The sequence below is a fragment of the Ranitomeya imitator genome, chromosome 1 (genome assembly GCF_032444005.1).
Source record: "Ranitomeya imitator isolate aRanImi1 chromosome 1, aRanImi1.pri, whole genome shotgun sequence".
In the NCBI taxonomy this organism is placed as follows: Eukaryota; Metazoa; Chordata; class Amphibia; order Anura; family Dendrobatidae; genus Ranitomeya; species Ranitomeya imitator.
In genome coordinates this window covers 1,154,845,676-1,154,870,350 of record NC_091282.1, presented here as the reverse complement: position 1 = coordinate 1,154,870,350, position 24,675 = coordinate 1,154,845,676, and positions in this window count along the sequence as shown.

Sequence of the window (24,675 nt, the reverse complement as noted above, 5' to 3'; positions counted from 1 at the left end):
TCCAGCTTGCTATTTTTATTGTTGTCTTGCTTGCTGGAAGCTCTGGGACGCAGAGGGAGCGCCTCCGCACCGTGACTCGGTGCGGAGGGTCTTTTTGCGCCCTCTGCGTGGTCTTTTTGTAGGTTTTTGTGCTGATCGCAAAGTAACCTTTCCTATCCTCGGTCTGTTCAGTAAGTCGGGCCTCACTTTGCTAAATCTATTTCATCTCTGTGTTTGTATTTTCATCTTTACTCACAGTCATTATATGTGGGGGGCTGCCTTTTCCTTTGGGGAATTTCTCTGAGGCAAGGTAGGCTTTATTTTTCTATCTTCAGGGCTAGCTAGTTCCTAGCTGTGCCGAGTTGCATAGGGAGCGTTAGGCGCAATCCACGGCTATTTCTAGTGTGTTTGATAGGATTAGGGATTGCGGTCAGCAGAGTTCCCACGTCCCAGAGCTCGTCCTTTATTATCAGTAACTATGAGGTCATTCCGTTTGCTCTTAACCACCAGGTCCATTATTGTCCTTACCACCAGGTCATAACAGACCCGGTAACCATAAGCGTTTACATAGTACAGGTGAAAGAGAGAGGACCCGCTGACCATAAGCGCTTACATACTACAGGTGAATGAGAGAGGAGCCTCTGACCATAAGAGGTTACATACTACAGGTGACTCAGAGAGGACCTGGTGACCAAAAGCGCTTACATACTACAGGTGAGAGAGAGAGGACCTGCTGACCATAAGCGCTTACATAATACAGGTGAGTGAGAGAGGACCCCCTGACCATAAGACCTTACATACTACAGGTGAGTGAGAGAGGCCCTGCTGACCATAAGCACTTACATGCTACAGGTGAGTGAGAGAGGACCTGCTGACCATAAGCGCTTACATACTGCAGGTGAGTGAGAGAGGACCCGCTGACCATAAGCGTTTATATACTACAGGTGAGCGATAGAGGACCTGCTGACCATAAGCACTTACATACTATAGGTGAAAGAGAGAGGACCCGCTGACCATAAGAGCATAAATACTACAGGTGAGTGAGAGGGGACCCCCTGACCATAAGCGCTTACATACTACAGGTGAATGAGAGAGGACCCCTAACAATAAGCGCTTACATACTACAGGTGACTGAGAGAGGACCCCCTGGCCATAAAAGCTTACATACTACAGGAGAATGAGAGAGGACCCCTAACAATAAGCGCTTACATATTTCAGGTGAGTGAGAGAGGGCCCACTGACCATAAGCGCTTACATACTGCAGGTGAGTGAGAGAGGACCAGCTGACCATAAGCACATACATACTATAGGTGAGTGAGAAGGGACCCGCTGGCGATAAGCGATTACATACTACAGGTGAGTGAGAGAAGACCCGCTGACCATAAGCACTTACATACTACAGGTGAGTGAGAAGGGACCCGCTGGCGATAAGCGATTACATACTACAGGTGAGAGAGACAACCCACCGACCATAAGAGCTTATACGCTACAGGTGAGTGAGAGAGGACCTGCTGATCATAAGCACATACATACTATAGGTGAGTGAGAGAGGACCCCCTGACCATAAGCGATTACATACTACAGGTGAGTGAGAGAGGACCCGCTGACCTTAAGCACTTACATACTACAGGTGAGTGAGAAGGGACCCACCGACCATAAGAGCTTATATGCTACAGGTGAGTGAGAGAGGGCCCGCTGACCATAAGCACTTACATACTACAGTTGAGTGAGAGAGGACCTGCTGACCATAATCTCTTAAATACTACAGGTGAATCATAGAGGACCTGCTGACCATAAGCGCTTACATACTGTCATGATCCGTTCCCGAGTTGAGTAGTGTCTGCTCTTTCTCTGGGTGGATCATGTCAAGGGTTAACTTTGATCTGCCTCATTTTGGGCTCGGGTTTTCAATTTAGCTCCCAGGTATCCTGAGGGTGTTGTCAGCTATAGCTCTGTCTTTGGCGTGTGAACCTGACTCTGGAAGCCCTTTATTTGTCCTACTGTGAACCCTGACTTGTCCTGTGTCTGTTATCTCCCCCTGCCTGCCCTTTCCCAGTGTCTCTTTGTCTGTTGTTCTGCTTGACTCTCTGGTTCTGACTTTCTGGCTTGGCTTTTGACTCTGTTTCAGTTTGTCCCTATTGTACCGTATTTTGCCCGTCCTGGTTTACTTATCCCTTGCTACGTCCTGACTATCCATTCTGTCTAAATCCTTTTGTACTGTTGTGCTTGGCTTTCCTGACTTTCCTGGCTCTCGCCACTAGGTGGCGTCTGTTCAGTTGCTCTGTGTGTGCAGTCTGGCTTCCCTACCAAGCTCCCCCTGGTGGAGGTTGCGCTCTACTGCACTGCAACTGCATGACATTATAGCTGACCTACACATTTAAAGGGATTTCTGCATTTTTTTATCTCTGCTCTGTTTGCTATGGATCCTCTCCATACCTTGGTGGATTAAATGCATAGTTTGACAGTTATGATACAAGACTTGTTTGTGGAACAGAGGGCCTGGTCCTCATCTCGGTTCCCTGAAAAATGCCCACAGGAAAATTGCCCACAGAAAAATTGCCCATGTGGTCAATTTTCCGTGTGGGCAATTTTCCGTGTGGGCAATTTTCCTTGTGGGCAATTTTCCATGTGGGCAATTTTCCATGTGGGCAATTTTCCTGTGGGCATTCTTCCTGTGGGCAATTTTCCTGTGGGCATTTTTCCTGTGGGCATTTTTATGGTCACCCCTCATCTCATAACCACCTGCAAAGGGAGCTTTCTGACACAGTTAAATCATTGCAGACTGACTAAGCGCTCTGACACTGTTGATGTTTCTTTGCACTCTCCTGAACCTACAGTCAAGCTCCCAGATACCTTCTCTGGGGAGAGGGAGATATTTTTTACTTTTAAGGAGCGTTGCAAGCTTTTTTTTTCTCTTAGACCCAGATCTTCTGGAGATGAGAGTCAGCGGGTGGGGATAATCATTTCCTTACTGCGGGATAGACCTCAGTCATGGGCCCTCTCTTTACCTGCTTCTGCCCCTGAGCGTGTGTCTGTGGACAGATTCTTTGAGGCTTTGGGACTGATTTATGACGAACCAGACTGGGTCAGGGTAGCAGAGGACATGATCATGAGTCTCTCCCAGAATGAACTCCCTGCTGAACAGTATTGTTCTGAGTTTAGGCGGTGGTCCGTTGAGGTGTCTTGGGGTGACTCTGCTCTGAGGCGCCTGTTTGATAGAGGACTTTCAGATCATCTCAAGGATGCACTGGCCCTTCATACACCACCCAGTTCCCTGGTAGAGGCCATCACCCAGGCCATTCGTATGGACCGGAGGTTACGGGAGAGAAGAATTATCCAGCGTGAGATTCCTGTTTTGCCTCCAAGTCTGAGGCGATGTAATTCAAGGAGACAATGGAAGTTGGTGTCACCAATTTCAAGGAAAAGGAAAGGAAACAGCGACATGATGGGAAATAATGTTTTTATTGTGGAGATCCGAGACATTGGAAGAAGGACTGCCCCTCCTGTCCATCAAGTAACAAGCTGCCTGAGTCTGGGTGATGGTCTAGGTGGCCATCCAGACTCTCAGGTACCATTTTCGTCATTTCAAAAAGTTTTGTTAGAGGTGGAACTGTGTTCTGGAGGTGGTTTTGCATCCACTTCAGCGTTTGTGGACTGTGGATCTTCCATGAACTTTAGTGACTCTTGTCTGGTGTCCAAGTTAAAGTTAGGGACAGTTAGGCTAGAGACTCCCATCCATATCGTTGCCATTGATAAGACACCATTGGCTCAAAATGTCTTTAAATTTGTCTCTGGGGAGTTCCTCCTCAAGGTGGGGTCCTTGCACCAGGAATGAATTTCATGTTATGTTATGAATAATCTTCCTGCGGGACTGGTGTTGGGGTTCCTCTGGTTGCAGAGGCATAATCCTGTTATAGACTGGGGATCTCGTGATATTGTTAAATGGGGTCCTAATTGTTCCAATGGTTGTCTTTCTGCTGTGCTTGTGTCCACCATTATAGTAGAGTAAATAAAGAGCTAGCACTCGACTGTAGATGGGATGTGGACGGTGCAAGTGAACGGAGTCAGATGACCCCCAATACTTGAAGAAAATGAATCACTGCACACGTCAGGACAAGTCAATTTTTGCTGAAGTGAAGGTTTTTTATTCAAGGTGCAAAAAGGAGATTCGAGGACGTAACAAGGCAACAGTTCAAACTCTAACGTTTCGGCCACACAGTGGCCTTGGTCACAGAGTAGTGCCTCGGTGGTAGTCCAAATAGTATCATATGGTCAAAACCGTATTCAAAGACGGGTACGGCCCCGTGATACCTTGTAAACAATGAAGGCTGGAATGATATATGTGATTGGACCCTCAGGTGGAATGTTCGGGGATAGATACATATAGAGGAGGTATTTTCCCAGATGGATGTCAGCAGGCACTTAATGCTAAGTTATGTGTAGTATAAGTACATTAGTCCAATGTGGGCTTCAGCAAAGGTCCTAATGTAACCCAAGTTCCATGGACATACACGGGAGGACTGTGGAAGGCAGGAGCAAGCAGCATAAATATGCCCGTGTGGGAAAGCCCGTCCAGTTCTCGGGTCCTTTATATAACAAAGGTTGTAGGGCAAGAGCAGAAGAAGTTGTGTCCAGGCATTAGCCCTAAGTTAAATATTAGTGCGGCGAGGGTTCACCTAAATAGCATATCCATCGGTGGTGCAGGGGTCACAGCGTCCGCATAAGTTGTCCAGGGAGAAGCGCCGACACACAACAGTGTCCTGGCAGAGGAGCTTTGAATACGGGTCCAATCACATATATCATTCCAGCCTTCATTGTTTACAAGGTATCACGGGGCCGTACCCGTCTTTGAATACGGTTTTGACCATTTGATACGATTTGGACTACCACCGAGGCACTACTCTGTGACCAAGGCCACTGTGTGGCTGAAACGTTAGAGTTTGAACTGTTGCCTTGTTACGTCCTCGAATCTCCTTTTTGCACCTTGAATAAAAAACCTTCACTTCAGCAAAAATTTACTTGTCCTGACGTGTGCAGTGATTCGTTTTCTTCAAGTATTGGGGGTCATCTGACTCCGTTCACTTGCACCGTCCACATCCCATCTACAGTCAAGTGCTAGCTCTTTATTTACTCTACTATAATGGTGGACACAAGCACAGCAGAAAGACAACCATTGGAACAATTAGGACCCCATTTAACAATATCACGAGATCCCCAGTCTATAACAGGATTATGCCTCTGCAACCAGAGGAACCCCAACACCAGTCCCGCAGGAAGATTATTCATAACATAACATGAAATTCATTCCTGGTGCAAGGACCCCACCTTGAGGAGGAACTCCCCAGAGACAAATTTAAGGACATTTTGAGCCAAGGGTGTCTTATCAATGGCAACGATATAGATGGGAGTCTCTAGCCTAACTGTACCTAACTTTAACTTGGACACCAGACAAGAGTCACTAAAGTTCATGGAAGATCCACAGTCCACAAACGCTGAAGTGGATGCAAAACCACCTCCAGAACACAGTTCCACCTCTAACAAAACTTTTTGAAATGACAAAAATGGTACCTGAGAGTCTGGATGGCCACCTAGACCATCACCAGACTCAGGCAGCTTGTTACTCGATGGAAAGGAGGGGCAGTCCTTCTTCCAATGTCCCGGATCTCCACAATAAAAACCAGGACACTGTTGTGTGTCGGCGCTTCTCCCTGGAAAACTTATGCGGACGCTGTGACCCCTGCACCACCGATGGATATGCTATTTAGGTGAACCCTCGCCGCACTAGTATTTAACTTAGGGCTAATGCCTGGACACAACTTTTTCTGCTCTTGCCCTACAACCTTTGCTATATAAAGGACCCGAGAACTGGACGGGCTTTCCCACACGGGCATATTTATGCTGCTTGCTCCTGGCTTCCACAGTCCTCCCGTGTATGTCCATGGAACTTGGGTTACATTAGGACCTTTGCTGAAGCCCACATTGGACTAATGTACTTCTACTACACATAACTTAGCATTAAGTGCCTGCTGACATCCATCTGGGAAAATACCTCCTCTATATGTATCTATCCCCGAACATTCCACCTGAGGGTCCAATCACATATATCATTCCAGCCTTCATTGTTTACAAGGTATCACGGGGCTGTACCCGTCTTTGAATACGGTTTTGACCATATGATACGATTTGGACTACCACCGAGGCACTACTCTGAGACCAAGGCCACTGTGTGGCCGAAACGTTAGAGTTTGAACTGTTGCCTTGTTACGTCCTCGAATCTCCTTTTTGCACCTTGAATAAAAAACCTTCACTTCAGCAAAAATTGACTTGTCCTGACGTGTGCAGTGATTCGTTTTCTTCATGTGTCCACCATTAGTCCGGAGTACCTAAAGGACTTTGGGAACGGGTTCTATGAAAAAGAGGCTGAGGTCTTACCACCCCATCGTTCTTATGATTGTACCATCAATCTTATTTCGGGTGCTAAATTGCCCAAAGCCCGTTTGTACAATCTTTCTAACGTATTGCCATGAAAAACTATATCACTGAAAGTCTTCGCAAAGGTCACATCCGTCCCTCTGTTTCAACTGTGGCTGCGGGATTTTTTTTGTCAAGAAGAAAGATGGTGGTTTACGTCCATGCCTCGATTTCCGGGAACAAAATAAAATTACGGTGAGAAATACCTACCCTCTCCCACTCATTCCTGATCTCTATAACCAATTGTCTGGGGCTAAGTGGTTTTCCAAAATGGATCTTAGGGGAGCATATAACCTTATCCATATTCAGGAGGGGATGAGTGGAAAATGGCATTTCTCACTTCCGATGGTCTGTTTGAGAACTTGGCCATGCCCTTCGGTCTCACTAACGCGCCCGCGGTGTTTCAAAATTTCATGAATGATGTATTTTCTGATTTTTATCCGGCGCTTTATGGTTGTATACCTGGATGATATCCTTGTCTTCTCGCCGGACAAGGAATGTCACATTGGTCATTTACAGTTGTGGCCAAAGGTATTGACACCCCTGCAATTCTGTCAGATAATACTCAGTTTCTTCCTGAAAATCACAAATTCTTTGGCATTATTATCATTATTTAATTTGTCTTAAATGAAAAAACACAAAAGAGAATGAAGCAAAAAGCAAAACATTGATCATTTCACACAAAACTCCAAACATGGGCCAGACAAAAGTATTGGCACCCTCAGCCTAATACTTGGCTGCACAACCTTTAGCCAAAATAATTGCGACCATCCGCTTCCGGTAACCATCAATGAGTTTCTTACAATGCTCTGCTGGAATTTTAGACCATTCTTCTTTGGCAAACTGCTCCAGGTCCCTGATATTTGAAGGGTGCCTTCTCCAAACTGCCATTTTTAGATCTCTCCACAGGTGTTCTATAGGATTCCGGTCTGGACTCATTGCTGGCCACCTTAGAAGTCTCCAGTGCTTTCTCTCAAACCATTTTCTAGTGCTTTTTGAAGTGTGTTTTGGGTCATTGTCCTGCAAAATTTGTTGATAGTCTTCAGACTTCATAATGCCAAGCACACGGTCAAGCAGTCCAGTGCCAGAGGCAGCAAAGCAACCCCAAAACATCAGGGAACCTCCGCCATGTTTGACAGTAGGGACTGTGTTCTTTTCTTTGAATGCCTCTTTTTTTCTCCTGTAAACTCTATGATGATGCCTTTGCCCAAAAAGCTCTACGTTTGTCTCATCTGACCAGAGAACATTCTTCCAAAACGTTTTAGGCTTTTTCAGGTAAGTTTTGGCAAACTCCAGCCTGGCTTTTTTATGTCTTGGGGTAAGAAGTGGGGTTTTCCTGGGTCTCCTACCATACAGTCCCTTTTCATTCAGATGCCGACGGATAGTAAGGGATGGCACTGTTGTACCCTTGGACTGCAGGGCAGCTTGAACTTGTTTGGATGTTAGTTGAGGTTCTTTATCCAACATCCGCACAATCTTGCGTTAAAATCTCTTGTCAATTTTTCTTTTCCATCCACATCTAGGGAGGTTAGCCATAGTGTCATGGGCTTTAAACTTCTTGATGACACTGCGCACGGTAGACACAGGAACATTCAGGTCTTTGGAGATGGACTTGTAGCCTTGAGATTGCTAATGCTTCCTCACAATTTGGTTTCTCAAGTCCTTAGACAGTTCTTTGGTCTTCTTTCTTTTCTCCATGCTCAATGTGGTACACACAAGGACACAGGACAGAGGTTGAGTCAACTTTAATCCATGTCAACTGGCTGCAAATGTGATTTTGTTATTGCCAACACCTGTTAGGTGCCACATGTAAGTTACAGGTGCTGTTAATTACACAAATTAGAGAAGCTTCACATGATTTTTCGAACAGTGCCAATACTTTGTCCACCCCTTTTTTATGTTTGGTGTGGAATTATATCCAATTTAGCTTTAAGACAATTCTTTTTTTTATTTAAGAGAAATTAAATGAAGATAATAATAACAAAGAATTTGTGTTTGCAATCATTTTCAGGAAGAAACTGAGTATTATCTGACAGAATTGCAGGGGTGTCAATACTTTTGGCCACAACTTTACGTGCTGTTCTTCACAGGTTACGGGGAAATTCTCTGTTCGCTAAACCCGAGAAATGTTTGCTTTGTGTCCAGGAGCTTTCTTTTCTGGGGATCATCCTTTCTGCCAATGGGTTTCCCGGAAAGGTACAGGCCATTATTGATTCAGTGCAACCCAGAGACCTCAAGGGGTTGCAGCGTTTTCTGGGTTTTGCCAATTATTATCCGAAATTCATTAAGGGGTTTTCTCAGGTTGTCAAGCCTCTTACCGATCTCACTCGCAAAGGAGCTGATCTCAAAGTTTGGTCATCCTTGGCAGTTGAAGCATTTATTACATTAAAAAAGCATTTTATGACTGCTCCTGTATTTGTTCAGCCCAATCCATCTGAACCATTCATTGTAGAGGTGGACGCATCAGAGGTGGGAGTAGGGGCGGTGTTGTCTCAGGGACCCGTTACTTTGACCAATTTAAGACCATGTGCCTTTTTCTTCCGGAAGTTTTCTTCTGCAGAGAGGAACTATGATGCTGGGAATCAGGAGTTATTGGCCATAAAATTGGCTTTTGAAGAATGGAGGCATTTTTTGAAGGGGGAGGTTCATTGGATCACGGTGATTACTGATCACAAGAACTTGTCTTATATTGAAACTGCCAAACGGTTAACTCCTAGACAGGCTAGGTGGTCGCTTTTTTCTCTCGTTTTCATTTTTCTATCACTTTTCGGCCTGGTTCCAAGAATGTCAAGGCTGATGCCTTATCTTGCAGTTTTGATCCAATATCACCCCCCGAACCTCCTTCCTCCATTCTTCAGCACGGGGTGGTTGTTGCGGGGGTATCCTCTGAATTGGAGCTCGAGATTCGAAAGGCTCAGTCTCTTGCATCTCCCTCTTTGCCTGACAATAAGCTTTTTGTCCCAGTTCAGTACCGATTGAGGATTCTCCAGGAGTTCCACGATTCTGCTCTCAGTGGACACCCGGAGCTGTTTTGGTGGTCCTCCATGACCTCTGATGTCGCTGTGTTTGTGTCTGCTTGTGATACCTGTGCCCGTGCTAAGAGTTCCCATAACCGGCCAGCCGGGGAATTGGTGCCATTGCCAATTCCAGATAGACCTTGGACTCATTTGTCCATGAATTTTATCACCGACCTCCCTTCTTTTAATGGCAAAACTGTAATCTGTGTAGTGGTTGACAGATTCAGTAAACAGGCGCATTTTGTACCTCTGGCAGGTTTGCCTAATGCTGAAACATTATCTGAGCTGTTTATTGAGCATGTTATACGGTTGCATGGTGTGTCTTTGAATGTGGTTTCTGATAGAGGGGTACAATTTGTGTCCAAATTTTGGAGGGCCTTTTGTAAAAAATTGGGTGTTTGTTTGACGTTCTCCTCTGCTTACCATCCTGAGACTAACGGTCAGATGGAGAGGACCAATCAGTCTCTTGAACAGATTTTGAGGTGTCTTGCTACGTCTCAGCAGGATGATTGGTGTTCTTCGTTGCCCCTGGCTGAGTTAGCATTTAACAATCGGATTAACCAGTCCACGGGCACCTCCCCATTCTTCTGTAACTACAGTTTTCACCCTCATTTTGGTGAATTTTCTAGGCTGGATTCAGGATGTCCAGGAGCTGATACGGCAGTGCAACGTTTGGGGGAGGTGTGGAGGGAGGTCCAGAGGAACATCAGAGAGAGTCTCAGGGCAAACATAAACTTTTTGCGGATAAGCAATGGTCTGCGGGACCTATATTACTGGTAGGAGATAAAGTGTGGTTGTCTACCAGGAACATTTGTCTCAAGGTTCCTTCGGCTAAGCTAGGTCCCAGTTATATTGGTCCTTACGAGATCATTGAGGTGATCAATCCAGTTGCCTTTCGCTTACGACTTCCTCCATCGCTTCGGATTCCCAATGTGTTCCATAAGTCCCTTCTTAAGTCATTTTTACCATCCTCTGCTGGGCCTCCATCCCCTCCACCTCCGGTCTCTGCGGATGGCCAGACTGAGTATGAAGTGGCACAGATTGTAGATTCTCACATGGTCCGTAGTTCTATTCAGTACTTGGTCCATTGGAGTGGTTACGGTCCTGAAGATCGATCTTGGGTCCCGGCACGATCTGTCCATGCTAATCGACTGGTCAGGGCATTTCATGCACGTTATCCTGGAAAACCTGGGGGTCCGGTGGCCCCCCCCCCCTTGAGAGGAGGGTACTGTCATGATCCGTTCCGGAGTTTCGTCCTGTCTGCTCTTTCTCTGGGTGGATCATGTCAAGGGTTAACTTTGATCTGCCTCATTCTTGGCTCAGGTTTGCTATTTAGTTCCCAGGTATTCTGAGGGTGGTGTCAGCTATAGCTCTGTCTTTGACGTGTGAACCTGACTCTGGAAGCCCTTGATTTGTCCTACTGTGAACCCTGACTTGTCATGTGTCTGTTATCTCCCCCTGCCTGCCCTTTCCCAGTGACTCTTTGTTTGTTTGTTCTGCTTGACTCTCTGGTTCTGACATTCTGGCTTGGCTTTTGACTCCGTTTCAGTTTGTCCCTATTGTACCATATTTTGCTGTCCTGGTTTACTTATCCCTTGCTACGTCCTGACTATCCATTCTGTCTAAATCCTTTTGTACTGTTGTGCTGTCTTGTGCTCTGACTTGGCTTCCCTGACTTTCCTGGCTCTTGCCACTAGGTGGCGTCTGTTCAGTTGCTCTGTGTGTGCAGTCTGGCTTCCCTACCAAGCTCCCCCTGGTGGAGGTTGTGCTGTACTGCACTGCAGCTGCATGACACATACTACAGGTGAGTGAGAGAGGACCCGACTGACCATAACAGCTTACATACTAAAGGTGAGTGAGAGAGGACCCCTTGACAAAAGCGCTTACATACTACAGGTGAGAGAGAGGACCCCATGACCATAAGAGCTTACATGCTACAGGTGAGTGAGAGATGACCCACTGACCGTAAGCACTTGCATACTACAGGTCAGAGAGAGTACCACCTGACTATAAGAGCTTACATACTACGGGTGAGTGAGAGAGGACCTGTTGACCATAAGCACTTACATGCTACAAGTGAGCGAGAGATGATTCACTGACCGTAAGCGCTTACATACTACAGGTGAAAGAGAGGACCCCCTGACTATAAGCGTTTGCATGCTACAGGTGAGTCAAAGAGGACCCGCTGACCATAAGAGCTTACATACTACAGGTGAGAGAGAGAGGGCCCACTGACCATAAGCAGTTACATACTACAGGTGAGTGAGAGAGGACCCATTGACCATAAGCAGTTACATACTACAGGTGAGTGAGAGAGGACCCGCTGACAATAAGCGTTTACATACTACAGGTGGGAGAGAGGACCCCTGACCATAAGAGCCTGTGCGTGTCGCTGTTTGGTCGAGGCCTGGCGGCCTCGACCAATCAGAGACTGTGCCCGTTCCAGATTGGTCGAGGCCTGGTGGCCTTGACCAATCAGCGACGTGCACAGGCCAGCCGGCCTCAACCAATCAGAGACTGTGCGCGTCGCTGATTGATCGAGGCCTGGCGGCCTCGACCAATCAGCGACATGGGATTTCCAGGACAGACAGACAAACCCTTAGACAATTATATATATAGATATGCTTTGGGGTTATTAAACACTGCATAGGGGGATTGAATTAAAGATTAGATCAAGTTAAGCACTAGCGCTTTATTTTCAATGCTGCTCACCTTATGGGTCCACCCATCCACTGTATTGATATATACAATATGTAAAAGCGGTACAGGTGCCTCACCAGTGTTCCACATTATCTAGCGTCTGTTATTCATTATGCTTTGTAGTTATACATTGGTAGTTTTAAAGATGTGTTAAATAAAAATTTTTACAGTTTTGGACAAATAGTCTCTCGTCTTTCCTGTTGTTGGTATTCTATGAGATAATGGAGAGTGTCCTGTAAAATTTGACCCTTAGCGCCACTTGGTATAGGGTTTTACTGATATGAGTATATATTCTGTTCTATGGTTTTTGTTGTCAACTGTTGTCTTTTGTGCAGTGATAAAAGGAAATTTGCCTGTTAGCAAAACTGGCAAATCGAATTTTCAAAGTTTTCCTCATCTGTAGAACTGAGCATTGCTTTCTTGCCCAACAAAGTAATTTAAGAAGGTAATGTAACCGCTCGCTTATGGTCAGTGGGTCATTTCTCTCTCACCTGTAGTATGTAAGCGCTCATGGTCAGCGGGTCCTCTCACTCAACCGTAGTATGTAAGCTCTTATAGTCATAGGGTACTCTCTCTCACCTGTAGTATGTAAGCGCTTACAGTCAGTGGGTCATCTCTCACTCACCTGTAGCATGTAAGCTCTATTCTGCCGTACATAATGAGCTCCTCTGGGAATTGATGATCTGTGATGACCCAGGTACTGACTGATAATTCGTAATTAGTGTTGAGCGATACTGTCCGATACTTGAAAGTATCGGTATCGGATAGTATTGGCCCTGGGATCCATATTAATGTGTAAAATAAAGAATTAAAATAAAAAATATTGATGTATTCACCTCTCCGGCGGCCCCTGGACATCACCGCGGGTAACCGGCAGGCTTCTTTGTTTAAAATGAGCGCGTTTAGGACCTGAGGAATGACGCCGCGGCTTCTGATTGGTCGCGTGCCGCCCATGTGACCGCGACGTGACCAATCAGAAGCCGCGACGCCATTCCTCAGGACCTAAATTCCTAGAATGAGGAGTTTAGTGCCTGAGAATGACGTCGCGGCTTCTGATTGGTCGCGTCGCGGTCACATGGGCGGCACGCGACCAATCAGAAGCCGCGACGTCATTGCTCAGGTCCTAAACGCGCTCATTCTAGGAACTTAGGACCTGAGGAATGACGTCGCGGCTTCTGATTGGTCGCGTCGCGGTCACATGGGCGGCAAGCGACCAATCAGAAGCAGCGACGTCATTCCTCAGGTCCTAAACACGCTCATTTTAAACAAAGAAGCCTGCCGGTTACCCACGGTGATGTCCAGGGGCCGCCGGAGAGGTGAATATATCAATATTTTTTATTTTAATTCTTTATTTTACACCTCACTATGGATCCGATACCGATACCCGATACCACAAAAGTATCGGATCTCGGTATCGGAATTCCAATACCGCAAGTATCGGCCGATACCCATACTTGCGGTATCGGAATGCTCAACACTATTCGTAACATGTCACAGCTGCAGGGCATTATGGGGAATCCAGAGCGACTACGATCAGTGACGCTTGCCTGCTTTATGACACTTCAGCGGTGTGGGAAATGGTACTGGGCAATTTCAAAATGTTCTAATTCATGTGAAACTGGAAGTTACAGGAAATATAACTCAAACTTGTTCCTTCGAGGGTCAATGCTCTCATCTCCACAGATGGCCAATTGAAATTAATCTCCTCTAAATTATTTTTGAGAGATTTATTAATTGCTAATTATATTAACTTCAATCATACTGTATTCACTACTCATTATGATTTCTCACAGATCCTCAGCAAGCACAATCTTGTTTACACACCTACTAACCAGCTAGGCCATGCCCGCACCAAGCCACATCCTATAAACCCACAAGAATGAGATTAGAATAGTCTTTACCTAAATTAGACCCTATTTGCACAGACTGCATACCTGTCTGTAAGAAAAGTCAATCTCTACTGCATATTAGGGAACAAAATGGCTAGATTATGCCTACACAGTTTATATTTTACTTATAGGCCAAAGTGTCTGTGATTACATATTTCTTTATTCTAGTATTCTCAGTATTTTCCATGTAAATATACCGTAACTTACTTTCAATTTCTTCCAGTGAAATGTACGGCTTTGCATGCAAAGAGTTAATGAAAGCCTTTCATTTCTCCCCGGAGGCCCATGACTAGGTGACTACTGATTTTTTACTTTTTGTAATTAAAAAGAAGGTGTTTGTTTCAATTCTATTCTGGCCTGTTCTTTGAAGTCTAAATGAATTTCAATGGAAAATGAGGAAATATGCCAGAATGGATGAGTTTAAGTCAGAGAGGTGACACTTCTATATTGTGCTTCTTTCACTGCGCCATTGTGACGGTAATTTATGAATCTTGGGGCATTTGCACCTTGAGAAATAAGCACTGTGCGTTCTGAAATACAAGGCTAATTACAGCAAGACTATTTTTTTACTACAACCAACAAATAGATTTTTTTTACAACATTTCCTAACATAAAAAGGTTATTGTGCATGATTGAGACCTATTACTGTACATTAAGATCAACTAATACAATAACTTAAATTACTTTGTTGGGCAAGATAGCAAGGCTCAGTTCTACAGATGAGCAACACTTTGAAAATTCGATTTGCCAGTTTTGCCAACAGGCAAATTTCCTTTTTATCACTGCACAAAAGACAACAGTTGACAACAAAAACCATAGAGCAGAATATATACTCATATCAGTAAAACCCTATACCAAAATGGCGCTAAGGGTCAAATTTTTCAGGACACTCTCCATTAGCTCATAGAATACCAACAACAGGAAAGACGAGAGACTATTTGTCCAAAACAGTAACAAATTTGATTTAACACATCTTTAAAACTACCAATGTATAACTACAAAGCATAATAAATGACAAAAGATGGATAATGTGGAACACTGGTGAGGCACCTGTACCCCTTCAAAACAGTGGATAGGTGGACCCATAAGGTTAGCAGCATTGAAAATAAAGTGCTAGTGCTTAACTTGATCTAATCTTTAATTCAATATATACTGTACTAGCTATTCAGTGCAATCTCACACATAGTGACACATATGCTGGAAGGCCAGTATATCACTGCAGAGCATTCACCATAAAATGATATGCTGCCACTAACATTACATTTCAGGGTTCTTACCCAGAGTCTCCACACAGGGTCTGGTGCAGACAGCCCCGACGCGCGTTTCACATGGGCTTCCTCGGGAGGGTATATGAACTTTTGGATGTTTTGGATTGTCGTTATGATTTAAAAAGAGATAACACAGTGGTTTGACAATAAATGGCTCTGCCCAACCACTCACCATGAGTGGTGAAGTTTTGGTGTTATTCATATTCTCTGAAAAAGGCCAAGAAAGCAAAAAATTGGCTGTGGTATGCAAACTTATGAGCACAACTGTATATCGGATTATCTTGTTAGATGTATAATGCAATGACAGCTGATGGAGCATGAGAAAGCTTCTTTTTTAGTGGAGGAGCTGATGGACTGGTCTTCAGGTCACGAGCTGCTCCATCAGCATTCATTTTAGATCTAACAAGAGAGGGAACTATGTAATAAAAGAGGGCGCTGTGAATAACAAAAATAAGAATAAACTATGTAAGAGACAGCAGAGGAAGCTATGTAATAAGGGACGGCACCATATATAACTAGAGAGGATGGTACGTAATAAGGGACGTTGATGTACATAATAAAAGAGGAAACTATGCTACTAAGGGTGGTTTCATATATAATAAGTGAGTACACTATATACTAAGGGACTGTGCTATACATAATAAGTGAGTACACTATATACTGAGGGACTATGCTATGCATAATAACGATACATCCCTTTATCTGTGTGCAGTGCTGGTGTGCTGCCTACTTTTACAGATGCATTGAGCATGCCCTATTTTGATCCTCAAGATCGCTTCAGAACAGAACAGTCTCTGACCTTCACAGATCTCATTCGCAGATCCGTGATTTTCATGTATGTGTGAATCGACCTATGAAACTCTATGAGTCCGTGTGTCATCCGATAAAAAAACATGGAAGCCCACGGACATTTCATGCAAATGTGAGAATGTAGAATAAGGGATTTTACGAAAAAACATTATCACTCCAAATCACACAGTGCAGATGCTTAATAATATCTACTTCCCGGCACTTACCGCTGATGCATTGTCTGATTATAGTCGCATTCTCCTATTTCTTCTCCATCTAGTCAGACCTTCATGTCGACATCTCCCAGCCACGACTCGTCTTGTCATGTTCATTTTTGCAGTCCTGAAAATAACAAGGTCTCATACATTGTATACACATGTCTCCCCCTCGAATACAGATATGTACCCCACCATTAACATGCTACTAGCCACACACCATTAAAAATATGAAGTGATAAGCAGCACTGTGCCCCCCATTAACTATAATCTCTGACATCTAATAATATAAACTATTTAGTCTGTGACTCTCCCCAATTACCTGGAAGGCTATGTGCACACGTAAAATGTGCAAGACTTTACAGTACAGGAAAAGTGAATGAGATCCCTGAAGTCTTATGCACATAGCTTATTTCTTCCTTGCTGATTTGCAGAAACTTAAAATCTGCATAATGTCAAGGTCAGCGTATTTCACCCGTACTAATGGGGGAAAATTTATGTAACAAAAGCATGGCAAAAAAGTGGAAAAAATTAATGTATTTTACACAACTTTCTTCCTGCCAGCACATTACAAATCCCTGACAGCGTCTTCTCCCACCTTTCAATTTACTATAAAGGGTCCTATGTACCTTATCATTTGCTCTCTCAATCCCCAATAAATCTTAAGCCCTCCATAGCATCACAATGAATTGTGAGATGGGGGAGGATGCTATCGGGTTTAGCACTGTCCTCCACCACCCAATTGATTTTATATCCATATCTAACAACCTCTTCCCCTCCCCCTGTTCATAAGTCCATTATAAGTCCTCCTTCCTCCCTTCCCAATCCCTAACACCACTCATTGTCCTTCTCCCATCTCCATCATTGCCCTCTCCATCATCTCCATCATTGCCCTCTTCACCACCCCATTATTTCCTTCTCCCCTACCTCAATCATTGCCCTGCCCCATCACCTCCATCATTGCCCTCTCCATCACCTCCAATATTGTTCTCCCCCTCCACCCCATCATTGTCCTCTCCACCACCTCCATCATTGCCTTCTCTCCCACCACCCCATCATTGCTATCGTCATCACCCCCATCATTGCCCTCTCCAACACCTACACCAACACACCCACAGACACACACACACTATTCACCTCTCCGCACATTCCCTGCAGCATCTTCTTTGCCAGAAGCTTTCTCTCTGACACAGACCCACACTAAATGCTGATGTCATCCAGCCGGGCCACTGTGTCAGATAGGAAGCGTGGGCAGGAAGCACAGGATGGATCTCTGCAGCTCAGCTACTCTGACATTTTTTCATGTAGGCAGCAGAGCTGCCCGCTGCACATGACAGCAATCTATCAATCTAGCCAGGGAACCCCCAAAGCCTCGGGGCCAAATTAACAGTCCAGATTGCCCTCAGTGTTAGCCACCCTGCAGGGGGCCCCTTCCATCTCCAGGCCCCGATGCAGCTGCACTGGCTGCACATGCGGTATGTGCGCACCTGCTAGAAAGGTCCTTTATAAAGAGAACCTGCAAGCACGTTTTTACATATGGACAGGATCGGACTGTGGTGACTGGGGCCCAAAGGTGGAATTTACTTCAGGGGTCCAACCCTACTTCTAATGTACATGTGCATATTTAAGCTGTTTGTATGTGAGAATTTTATCCGATAATACAGTGGGCAAAACAAAGCAGTTTTCTCCGCTGAACTATATCAAAGTGCATTTTCCCTGTACAAAGTATGGAAGTTATCCATTTTCTCTAGGATAGTTGTTAATTTCGTAATTCCTGAAGGTGCAATCCCTTAAGATGCGCATGCCAAACCTCCACTATATTCAGACGTGGATTTCTAGTGTAGGGGGTGTGCTGGGGCTAATTTGTGCCCTGTATCCCAGTGTGCATCTTCTTAATAAAATCGGATACTGGGTTTCTGAGGGATGTTATTCTGGATTATCTCAATGAGAATAACTGTTTAACTCCATATCAGCATGGGTTTATGAGAAATCGCTCCTGTCAAACCAATCTAATCAGTTTTTATGAAGAGGTAAGCTATAGGCTGGACCACGGTGAGTCATTGGACGTGGTATATCTCGATTTTTCCAAAGCGTTTGATACCGTGCCGCACAAGAGGTTGGTACACAAAATGAGAATGCTTGGTCTGGGGGAAAATGTGTGTAAATGGGTTAGTAACTGGCTTAGTGATAGAAAGCAGAGGGTGGTTATAAATGGTATAGTCTCTAACTGGGTCGCTGTGACCAGTGGGGTACCGCAGGGGTCAGTATTGGGACCTGTTCTCTTCAACATATTCATTAATGATCTGGTAGAAGGTTTACACAGTAAAATATCGATATTTGCAGATGATACCAAACTATGTAAAGCAGTTAATACAAGAGAAGATAGTATTCTGCTACAGATGGATCTGGATAAGTTGGAAACTTGGGCTGAAAGGTGGCAGATGAGGTTTAACAATGATAAATGTAAGGTTATACACATGGGAAGAGGGAATCAATATCACCATTACACACTGAACGGGAAACCACTGGGTAAATCTGACAGGGAGAAGGACTTGGGGATCCTAGTTAATGATAAACTTACCTGGAGCAGCCAGTGCCAGGCAGCAGCTGCCAAGGCAAACAGGATCATGGGGTGCATTGAAAGAGGTCTGGATACACATGATGAGAGCATTATACTGCCTCTGTACAAATCCCTAGTTAGACCGCACATGGAGTACTGTGTCCAGTTTTGGGCACCGGTGCTCAGGAAGGATATAATGGAACTAGAGAGAGTACAAAGGAGGGCAACAAAATTAATAAAGGGGATGGGAGACCTATAATACCCAGATAGATTAGCGAAATTAGGATTATTTAGTCTAGAAAAAAGACGACTGAGGGGCGATCTAATAACCATGTATAAGTATATAAGGGGACAATACAAATATCTCGCTGAGGATCTGTTTATACCAAGGAAGGTGACGGGCACAAGGGGGCATTCTTTGCGTCTGGAGGAGAGAAGGTTTTTCCACCAACACAGAAGAGGATTCTTTACTGTTAGGGCAGTGAGAATCTGGAATTGCTTGCCTGAGGAGGTGGTGATGGCGAACTCAGTCGAGGGGTTCAAGAGAGGCCTGGATGTCTTCCTGGAGCAGAACAATATTGTATCATACAATTATTAGGTTCTGTAGAAGGACGTAGATCTGGGTATTTATTATGATGGAATATAGGCTGAACTGGATGGACAAATGTCTTTTTTCGGCCTTACTAACTATGTTACTATGTTACTATGATACGTGTTGCGTATAAAGTGTCATGTAATGTGATATTGCTTTACTGTGCAAATTATATATCTTTATGGGTTAAGGTACCTTCACACATAACGATATTGTTAACGATATCGTTGCTTTTTGTGACATAGCAACGATATTGTTAATAAAATTGTTATGTGTGACAGCGACCAACGATCAGGCCCCTGCTGGGAGATCGTTGGTCGCTGAACAAAGTCCAGAACTTTATTTCATCGCTGGATCTCCCGTGGACATCTCTGGATCGGCGTGTGTGACACCGATTCAGCGATGTCTTCACTGGTAACCAGGGTAAACATCGGGTAACTAAGCGCAGGGCCGCGCTTAGTAACCCGATGTTTACCCTGGTTACCATCCTAAAAGTAAAAAAAAACAAACAGTACATACTTACCTACAGCTGTCTGTCCTCCAGCGCTGTGCTCTGCTCTCCTCCTGTACTGGCTGTGAGCGTCGGTAAGCCGGAAAGCAGAGCGGTGACGTCACCGCTCTGCTTTCCGGCCGCTGTGCTCACACAGCCAGTACAGGAGGAGAGCAGAGCACAGCGCTGGAGGACAGACAGCTGTAGGTAAGTATGTACTGTTTGTTTTTTTTTACTTTTAGGATGGTAACCAGGGTAAACATCGGGTTACTAAGCGCGGCCCTGCGCTTAGTTACCCGATGTTTACCCTGGTTACCGGCATCGTTGGTCGCTGGAGAGCTGTCTGTGTGACAGCTCTCCAGCGACCAAACAGCGACGCTGCAGCGATCCGGATCGTTGTCGGTATCGCTGCAGCGTCGCTAAGTGTCACGGTACCTTAAGAGCAGTGGGGCACTCTAGATTAGGAGATTAGATTGAGTTAAGATAAGAAATATTTAAACAATAGGATGTTAGCTAGTGGGAGGAGCTAAAGAAACAGTAAGGAGAGTGTGTTCTGGAGTTAATTAGAGTAGTGAGGAGAAAGAAGAACAGTGAGGTGATTGACCGGAGCTGTGTTATGACAAAGGCTCGTGAATCCAGGCCCTATGGGTGGACAGACACACAGGCACAAGGAGAATTGGGCAGCATGAGAGAAACAGCGGCTAGGCTTATGGGACACTTCTATGACATCTAAGGCTGCCGTCACACTAGCAGTATTTGGTCAGTATTTTACATCAGTATTTGTAAGCCAAAACCAGAAGTGGAACAAATAGAGGAAAAGTATAATAGAAACATATGCACCACTTCTGCATTTATCTCCCACTCCTAGTTTTGGCTTACAAATACTGATGTAAAATACTGACCAAATACTGCTAGTGTGACGGCAGCCTAAGACCTATGGTCTGAAAAGGATTGGCAGCGGCATCCTTTACTTTTGCCCAGGATGGGGAAAATGGACAGGGAGCACCAGGAACAAGTTAGACCGGCAACTTAGGGAGCTACGGTACCGAATGATGTGTTATGGAAACAGATGGTGACAGGAAGAACCAGGAACAGTTCAGGGGAAAGAATGTCCATCCTATATGAAGACTGCTGTGTGGTGTCTGTATCTAAACTGGATTAGCTCAGTAAAGTTGTTATGTTTGAATTGAACTTGGACTCTGATGGTTATTTTGTGTTGCTGCAGAAGACCAGGACCCTGCAACCTGAGGAGGACTCTAACCCACAAGTGAGTGAAATGCATTGCACACAGCACACATCAGATGGGACACTCTGTTAATGCAGTGGGGAGCCAGGGTGTGCTGGAACAGCAGACCCTCGCCATGACTATCACCCGGCCCCCGTTACACTAGAACCCTGGACATATGAAATTCAATCCAGAAGAGATGAGGAGACCAGTGGGAGACATAGAGTCGCAGTAAACAGGAGTCCAATAGGTGAGTTTATAATTTTTTTTTCAGAACATGGACCACTCTTTTACAGGGATGTAAACATTTTTAATCGAGCAGCAAAGCGCAGTGTCATTTGATGTTTAGCAGCCGCTGCCGAGTTCTACAGATCAGCCCTATTTAAAAGAACAGGGGCTGTTCTGTACTACCCTGCAGAAGCCTCTACTCTTTGAAAGGAGCTGTCACAAGGGTGTCCCGTCCCCCTGGAAGACCTAGAGTTAGAAGGTCATGTCAGTTAATGAATCGCAGTCATCTTTAGAGATGGTGTGATTCATGTCCTATTTTAAATTGATTGCCTTTCCTTCAGTACTGAGAGGGTTAAGGACTCTTTCCATGCTGGCAGAGAACATACAGCCTGGTTGTTCTCAGCTGAAACTACTTATCATTTACTCCCTTTATATATACTGTCTCTGGATGTTTAGTCCTAACTGGTGAAAGAATTATCTTCCTGTGCTAAGTGCTTAAGCTGAGTAGGCAGAGTGGAGTTGTAGTATTAGTGATCCGTGGTTTGCTGTTGTACGTGAGAATTTTTCTCCTGGTCCTTATTCCTATTTAGTTTACTCTTCCATATCCCTATCCTCCTCCCTATTGTTGGTGAGTGCTTTTGTATGTTAGTGGTTTTCTGTCATCATTGTTTTGTCTTTGTGTCTTGTTTATCTTACATTGTTTATGTTACATTATTGTCCCATGCCTCATGGGGGTGGGGCAGGGTTTAACTGGAGCATAGTAAGGTAGGAGACATGGGCTTCTCTACCTTCAAGAGTACCACTGGGAAAAGAATAATTAGGTTTCCGTGGAGAAATTGGGGTCAGTGGGTGCTCCTATCTGGTGGCCCAACTTGTCTTTAGCAAGACTGCATGGACCAGGGCTCATACCAATAAACACCTGCGCTCTCTCCACATGGGCTAGTCACTACTCAGACAATGCAGGGTGAGGGTAAAACAGTGTGGAAATACTTTATTGAACCACAACACACAATAGCAAACAGAACAGTCCCAGCAAATACCCAAGACAATGCAAATTACAGGGTCTCACCCTTCTGCTGACCCGCCGGGATATTGGCAGATGTTACGTAAGAGCTCCCAGGGTCGCTACCTCACCTGTGATACACACACAGCGGGGAGGTAACAACAAGCATAGGAATATGACAGTTCATAGAGTCCATACAAGGTACAAAGCAAGTTGACATGAGAGTCACCACCTGGTTTCTCCGAACATCTCCATGGAAACAGGTGACCTGCGGGTCCAATCTTGGCTTTCTCCAAACGTATCCATGGTTCAGCAATGGCCAAATATGGTATCTCTGTATTACTTCAGTTGGAGTGATGATGCCATAACTTCTGTAATGTAGGAACCCTGAACACAGATCCATTTTACAGACACAGACTCCTTTTTATAGGTCACACTCTCATTCAGTCATTCCACCACATGCTTGGGAGAAGGTGGAAGGAAGCCATCCCTCACTGCAGGAGTGTGCAAACAACATGCATAGATTGTCCTTCATATGGCATGTCCTCCATATGGGTCATCAACATATTAAAGGTACCGTCACACTAAGCGACGCTGCAGCGATACCGACAACGATCCGGATCGCTGCAGCGTCGCTATTTGGTCGCTGGAGAGCTGTCACACAGACAGCTCTCCAGCGACCAACGATGCCGGTAACCAGGGTAAACATCGGGTTACTAAGCGCAGGGCCACGCTTAGTAACCTGATGTTTACCCTGGTTACCATCGTTAAAGTAAAAAAGCAAACGCTACATACCCGATGCTTAGTAACCCGATGTTTACCCTGGTTACCAGCGAAGACATCGCTGAATCGGTGTCACACACACCGATTCAGCGATGTCAGCGGGAGAGCCAGTGACAAAATAAAGTTCTGGCCTTTCTTTCCCGACCAGCGACATCACAGCAGGGGCCTGATCGCTGCTGCCTGTCACACTGGACGATATCGCTAGCGAGGACGCTGCAACGTCACGGATCGCTAGCGATATCGTCTAGTGTGACGGTACCTTTACAAACATTCAAACATTGTGCCTTTGTTTCCCAAAGTTAGTAGAACAATACAAGGACTGCAATACACATACAGTTTCAATAGCTAATCAGCAGCCTGTCAACAAATGGCTACCAGTGAACAGTAGTAGTTCAGTAGTTCACTGAAAATATGGCTATGTGCACACAATGCGGATTTTGCTGCTGATCCGCAGCATTTCCGCAGCTGCGGATCCGCAGCAGTTTCCCATGCGTTTACAGTTCAATGTAAACCTATGGGAAACCAAAAATGCTTCTTTCTGCGGATTCTGCAGCGGTTTTACACCTGCCCCTATGGAAAACCGCAGTTGTAAATCGTCAGTGAAAACCACAGAAAAAACACAGAAAATCTGTGGTAAATCTGCGATAAATCCGCAGCTGTTTTCCACTGCGGATTTATCAAATCTGCTGCAGACAAATCCGCAGGGTACCATTATATGTGTGCACATAGCCTAAGGCTCAACAGTCATTCTCAGATGAACTCTAGCTCATTTCCCTGGGCATACTGAAATAACATGTCTGGATAATTCACATTAAATGGGATATCACCACAGTTCCCAGTTAACTAAAGATCATCACAGTGTGACATTTTCAATGGCCCCTCATTCTGTATCTTGTTATCGACAGTCCTTGCCAAACAAATGCAGAGTTTGTCACACTTAAGGTACCGTCACACTAGACGATATCGCTAGCGATCCGTGACGTTGCAGCATCCTCGCTAGCGATATCGTCCAGTGTGACAGGCAGCAGCGATCAGGCCCCTGCTGTGCTGTCGCTGGTCGGGGAAGAAAGTCCAGAACTTTGTTTCGTCGCTGGACTCCCCGTAGACATCGCTGAATCGGCGTGTGTGACACCGATTCAGCGATGTCTTCGCTGGTAACCAGGGTAAACATCGGGTTACTAAGCGCAGGGCCGCGCTTAGTAACCCGATGTTTACCCTGGTTACCATCGTTAAAGTAAAAAAAACAACCGCTACATACTTACCTACCGCTGTCTGTCGCCGGCGCTCTGCTTCTCTGGTCTGGCTGTGAGCACAGCGGCCGGAAAGCAGAGCGGTGACGTCACCTCTCTGCTTTCCGGCTGACCAGCGCTCACAGCCAGACCAGAGAAGCAGAGCGCCGAGGACAGACAGCGTTAGGTAAGTATGTAGCGTTTGTTTTTTTACTTTTAGGATGGTGACCAGGGTAA